This window comes from Symphalangus syndactylus, chromosome 3 (assembly GCF_028878055.3).
Source record: "Symphalangus syndactylus isolate Jambi chromosome 3, NHGRI_mSymSyn1-v2.1_pri, whole genome shotgun sequence".
Classification (NCBI taxonomy): Eukaryota; Metazoa; Chordata; class Mammalia; order Primates; family Hylobatidae; genus Symphalangus; species Symphalangus syndactylus.
This window is the reverse complement of record NC_072425.2, coordinates 30472569-30479405: the sequence shown is the minus strand read 5'-3', so window position 1 is coordinate 30479405 and position 6837 is coordinate 30472569.

The window sequence follows — 6837 nt, the reverse complement described above, 5'->3', positions numbered from 1 at the left end:
GAGAGGTCCTGGGAGTCAGAAGTTCAGCCCTGCTAGCTTGTCATTCCCTGGAGGATGCTGGCTACTACCTTGCCCACTGGTAATTGAAGGGTGTTGCCCTTGGCCATTTGGGGTGGGCTTTCTGCATCTTTTAGAGGTTACAGAATCTTACATGTGCTATAAACCAAGGACACATCCTACCCAAAATTTATATACACATTCATGCAAAATGTTTCATACAATCTCAGAGTTTCATGGAACCCCCTGACACCCAGTCATGGGCTCCTGGCAATGAATTCCTGATCTCTGGGCTCTATTTGTCTAAAAATTCTATGAAATATGTTTCTTCCAAATTCTATCCTCCCCACACCCTCCATAAAATCATTTTTTAAAAAATTTTTTGTCTTCATTTATTTAAGAAACATTTATTGAGTGCTATCCACTCCTGTGGAAAAGTTCAGTATTGCTGGGAGAGAGAAAAGAGGAAGGGCCTCCACCTGGGGTGTCTCCAATGTGTGGACATTGGAGGTGCAGATGCACTGAAGAGCTGACTGGCAAGGAAAATAGATGGTTAAGGTTGGCACTCAGAGGGATGACTGTTACCCACCCCTCCACCCCTTTCCCTGGCTTGTTGTAAGGGCAAGATCCTTTCCTCAACTCCAGAAATGAGTCATCATGTGTCTATACCAGCCTTGGCAATCCCATTCCCCTTTTTGAGTGTTTCCAACCCCAGTTTTGGACAAAGAGACCTAAGGGAAGTCAGTCTGGGACCCTCAATTCCTAGAAAAAAGACAGAGCCTCAGAAAGAAAAGTCTTTTGGGCTGGATTACAGGTGGCTCACACCTTCAATTCCAGCACTTTGGGAGGCCAAGGCAGGTGGATCACTTGAAGTCAGGAGTTCGAGGCTAGCCTGGCCAATGTGGTGAAACCCCATCTCTACTAAAAAAAAAAAAAAAAAAAAAAGAAGAAGAAAAAGAAGAAAGAAAAGACTTTTGGACCATGCCTGTTCTTTCTGCTTTGGAAGGTTGGTATGAGAGTTTATGCCTAATTGCTATCTTGTGACTTTGAGATGACAAGTGTGAACATAAAAAACTAACAGCTTAGGTGGAGCCAAAAGATAGGAAGAAACTGGGCTCTTGATCCCAGTGATCATCACCTCTGAGCAGCCCTGCATCCTCTGGCTCCTAGTCTTTTTCTAGGAGACATAATAAGGTCTATTTCATTTAAGCCACTATTGGATGGGTTTTGTAACTTTTAGCCAAAACCATTGGTCACTGATGCAGGTGAACAGTCCCAGAAGTATGGGGTATGCACAAAGGACTGATGGATTTCTAAGCACCAGGACCATTGTGGCGACACGTCAATCAAGTCACCTACCTGATAGTGTTCCCTTCTCAGAGCATGCATATTCTCACAAGGCTTACTGAGAAAAAATGAAATTGGTCCACCTTTCCCAAAAAATATTAGAGGTCGTTGGCCAGTGGGTAGTACAGTGTTCATCCAGGGATGCCCCTTTATCTTTTCCCTAAGGCCAAGACAGACATAGGGCTCAAACTGGGGTGTCTGCAAGAAAGGACACTGGTAGTCTGTTCCACCATTGGACATCTGTTTAGCCAGCTGATCTGCAAAACTTCTCATCTACTACTTGAGCTGGGGAAAATACTTATGAAATGGCATGGTGGAGGCTGATCAGGTAGAGAGGGTGCCAGAAAGGTCACCTTGAATTCTTACTCCCTAGGAATTAAAAAAGATGAACTCCACACCTTCACATAAAATACACTGTGAATGGTGCCTGAGGAGGTGGGCAAACATGGTGGTCCTGTTGCACTTCAAGGGAAGAGGTGGGAGGCCCATGACCAAGTATCATCACCTCTAACGTTGAGGGGGATGGTAATACTCAGTCTGGCATCTGCTACTAAGATCTGTCCCCAGACCATTTGTCTTCTAGAGGGGGTTACAATTAAAACTTGAAGGACTGTCTCTGATTCCCATGACACCAACTAGGTGTACAACAATCCGATCCTATTCTGACACTGACTAACCAGAGTTAGTGTCAGACTCCATAGGTTTAAGGGCTCAGTGCCACAAGACAGCCCTCACTTGGGATGCCAGCCATAAGTCCTGGGTTTCTGGGCTACCTGCACTTTTGTCCAGTTTGGCTACAAATTCAGGAATCCCCATGGCCCATGCCTACTTCAGGTACTATAATTTGCTAGAATGACTCACAGAACTCAGGAAAATACTATACCTACAGTTTATTAAAAAGGATACGAATGGACAGCTAGATGAAGAGGTGCATAGGGTAAAGTCTGGAAGGGTCCCGAGTTCAGGAGCCTCTGTCCCTGTGGAGTCAGGGTGCACCACCCTCTCCATCCATGGATGTGTTAATCAACTCGAAGCTCTGAAACCCTTCTGTCTCCTTTGGGGGATTTTATGGCAATTTCATTACATAGGCATGGTTGATTAAATCATTGGCCATTGGTGATTGAGCTGAAACTCCTGCCCCCGTCCCCTCCCCAGTGAGACTGGATGTTGCAGCCCTGTAATCACACGATTGATTCCTCTGATGACCAGCCCCATCCTGAAGTCATCTAGGTGCCCAACAAGATTGACCTTATTCACATACACTTTCACATATGGCTGGAGACAGATAAGGACCCAAAGTCTCCTTTGAGTAACAAAAGACACTCCTTTCACTCAAAAAATGTCAGAGGATTTAGGAGCTCCTTGTCAAAAACCAGGGACAGGACAAGGACCAAATTTTATATATATATATATATAATACCACAGGGTGTTTCACCAAATATTGATTAAGAAGTGTTAACTTTTTGGAGTATAAATAGGGTTACCAGGACCCTTTTGAAGATGAAAAAGGATGCATAAACCAGGAGTGTCCTGGGCAAATTAGAATGTGTGGTCCCCTTAATATAGAAATTGCTTCCCCTCTTTCAGTAGGTGCACTAACTAACACATACCTCCCCTGTTTCCCTGCTCCCCCCCACCCTCCACTTTGCCTTTCTCATTGAATAATGAGTCCCATGATGTCATCTTGGTGAGGTTCCTTAATTTACCTTCACTTTTGGTCAGAGGTATCCAGTTAAGGTGCCACAGCACACTGAACTATTAAGGTGCAGGACAGATGGATAAATAAATCCCTTAACCCTCTGAATAGCCTGGGTAGGGCCCGGGGCTGTCAGAGCTCTTGGCCAGTTGCCTTGGCTGAGTGGTCAACAAATGTCATCCTTTTCTCTGAGATTTGGAAGCACTGTTTTAGGATGTTAGTAAAATCTCATTTTGACATTTACAATACAATTCTGTTTGTTCAGTTATTTCATTTCAATTCCAAATGCAATTAAAACCCTTTTCCTCCTCTTTTGTGTGTTATGAGCTAAGAACAGGAGTTCCCTCTGGGTGGACACAGAATGTGATGGCTTTGGCAGGCAGAGTAAGCATTGGATCTCAGCCCCTGTCCACATCTCAGCTGCGAACCCTTGTGATAGGCACAAAACATTCATGGTCCTATGGGCACACTCCACAGAATACACACCACAGAAGATGCCATGTAACCATTGTCCCTGGAGTTGTGCAGTGCCATTACCCTGGGCTGCTTCCTCTCCTAAGAGCTGACTGTGCTGCAAATACAGTCAGTTCCACTATAAAATGACTTGTGTGTTCCTAAAAATCATTGTGCTATAAAAAATTGTGTGATTAAAAATCACAGGGTAGGCTAGGCGTGGTGGCTCACGCCTGCCATCCCAGCACTTTGGGAAGCTGAGGCAGGTGGATCAGCTCAGGTCAGCAGTTCAAGACCAGCCTGGACAACAAGGTGAAATCCCATCTCTACTAAAAATACAAAATCAACCAAGCATTGTGCACACCTGTAGTCCCAGCTACTCGGGAGGCTGAGGTACAAGAATCTCTTGAACCCGGGAGGCGGAGGCTGTAGTGAGCCAAGATTGTGCCACTGCACTCCAGCCTAGGCAACAGAACAAGACTCTGTCTCAAAGTAAAATATAGTAAAATCAATAAAATAAAATAAAATAAAATCATAGGGCTTATGGAAAAATGGAGTTAGGGCACATCAAAAGCATTGTCAGTGACACATTAAAAAAAGATAGGAAACTAATAAAAGTGGTAGCACAGTCTCACACATATTAGATGGTTAAGAAAGACATAAATGCCATACTATTGTTTGAATATGTCCCCCAAACGTCATGTGTTGGAAACTGAATCCCCAAATGCAGCATTGTTGAGAGGTGGCACCTTTTAGAGGTGATTAGGTCATGATGGTGCTGCCCTAATGAATAGATTAATGCTATTATCACCGGACTGGATTAGATATTGTGGGAGTGGGTTCCTGATAAAAAGGATGAGTTCAGCGCCCTTCCCTTCTTTCTCTCTCTTTTTCACTCATGTGCTCTCTTGCCCTTCAGCATTTCACCATGGCATGATGCAGCATGAAGGCCCTTGCTAGAAGCCAGTGCCATTCTCTTGGACTTCCCAGCCTCCAGAACCATGAGCCAAATAAATTTCTGTTCATTATAAATTACTCGGTCAGTGGTATTCTGTTGTAGCAACACAAAATGGACTAAGACACACTACAATAAATGTGGCAGTTTATCTTGAATAAAACTTGAAGTTTAAAGTTGAAGAAAGAGTGACAGCTTGTGAGATACTGTGCAGTGGCAGAAGTGTTACCAGAACAGAATCCCAATCCAAACCCCAAGAGGGGGTTCTTGGACCTTGTGCAAGAAACAATTTGGGGTGAGTCCATATAGTAAAGTAAAAGCAAGTTTATTAGAGAAGTAAAGAAACAAAAGAATGGCTACTCCATAAGCAGAGCAGCCCCAAAGGCTGCTGGTTGGCTGTTTTTATCATTATTTCTTAATTATATGCTAAACAAGGGATAGATTATTCATGAGTTTTCCAGGAAAGGGGTGGGAAATTCCTGGAACTGAGGGTTCCTCCCCTTTTTAGATCATATAGACTTCCTTTTTTTTTTTTTTTTTTTTTTGACACTGAGTCTCCCTCTGTCACCCAGGCTAGAGTGCAGTGGTGTGATCTCTGCTCCTTGCAAGCTCCGCCTCCCGGGTTCACGCCATTCTCCTGCCTCAGCCTCCGGAGTAGCTGGGACTACAGGCGCCTGCCACCACGCCCGGCTAATTTTTTGTATTTTTAGTGGAGACGGGGTTCGACCGTGTTAACCAGGATGGTCTCAATCTCCTGACCTCGTGATCCACCCGCCTTGGCCTCCCAAAGTGCTGGGATTACAGGCGTGAGCCACCATGCCCAGCCATATAGACTACCTGATGTTGCCATGGCATTTGTAAACTGTCGTGGCACTGGTGGGATTGTCTGTTAGTATTATAATAAGTGTATAATGAGCAGTGAGGACAACCAAAGGTCACTTTCACGGTCATTTTGGTTTTGGTGGGATTTGGCTAGCTTCTCTACCACATGCTGTTTTATCAGCAAGGTCTTTGTGACCTGTGGCAACTTCCTATGTCATCCTGTGACTAAGAATGCCTAACCTCCTGGAAATGCAGCCCAGTAGGTCTTAGCCTCATTTTACCCAGCCCCATATTTAAGATGGAGTCACTCTGGTTCACATGCCTCTGACAGAAGGAGGGTCATCTGAAATCGGAACATCAGCTGTAACACCATTTGGAGGGAGGTATGGCTTATAACACACCAGGAGAACTGAGACAGCTGGTGGGTGTTTGAAGTGTATGTATTTGTATGTTTTGTTGAATTCCTATTCAGCATTCCTATAGATACTGTTGAATTTTACTGGAGTCCTCTTATCCCGGAAGACAGCAATAGGTAAAGAAATCCTGTCACCCTTCTGTGTTCTGGAAACAGCTTACTACAAAGAGCAACACTTCACATGTGACTTAGATAAGCCTCATGGAAGCCCCCTTGTTAACCTATGACAAGGCCAGACACAGATCCTCCAAACTGCTGTTCTCATAAGCCTTGTAAAATGCTTAGCTGAACTGTTTTGCCCCACTGATCAATCCGAAACAAAATCCTTGTTAACTAAACTTAGGTTAAGCTTCTCTCCTTCCCTGAGGCTCCTGAGCCTTGGCACACCTTCAACCTCAGCCAGCAGACAGCCCCTCCCTATGAGAGATCCTCCTGGGAGCAGGCTGACATTCTCTGATCTGCTCTATTTGATCACACACAGCCTCTTATCTTAGCGTTCACACTGGTTCTTTCTAGCCTTGTTTACTTCTCTCCATAAAAGAAAAACTGGTTTTGCCTAACCCTGGAGATGCTTACAAATCTCGTGGTTAAAGTGTTCTTTCTTTTGCAATAGTCCACTGACCTTTGTGAAAAATCTTTAAATAAAAGTTTTCTTACCTTAGTCCAGATTTGTTTTTCACTTGACACTGTATGGCTCAGTTCAGCTGGAAGCCGTTTTCTGTTTTCACCTAGTGTCCTGTGGATGAAATCACATGTAAACAAATGCAAAATTTGCATTATGCTCAAATTGTTCTTCAATATATCAATTGCATTGGAACGAATTTGCATTTTCAAAACAAATGCTAAAGCAGAACAAACTATAGATGTCTGGTCCAGATATTTTGAACCTCAGTGGTGGACACAAATTATTTACATGCCAGGGTCCCTGTTAATGTGACAGTTTTTTTTTTTTAACTTATGGAAAGAGAGATGCTAGGTGAGTGTTTCGGTACTTGGCAAAAATCCATGACATCTCAATCGTCTCTCATCCTTATCTTTATCTTTAAGTAAATCCTTTATTTATTTATTTATTTATTTATTTATTTATTTATTTGAGATGGAGTCTTGCTCTGTTGCCCAGGCTGGAGTGCAGTGGCACGATCTTGGCTCACT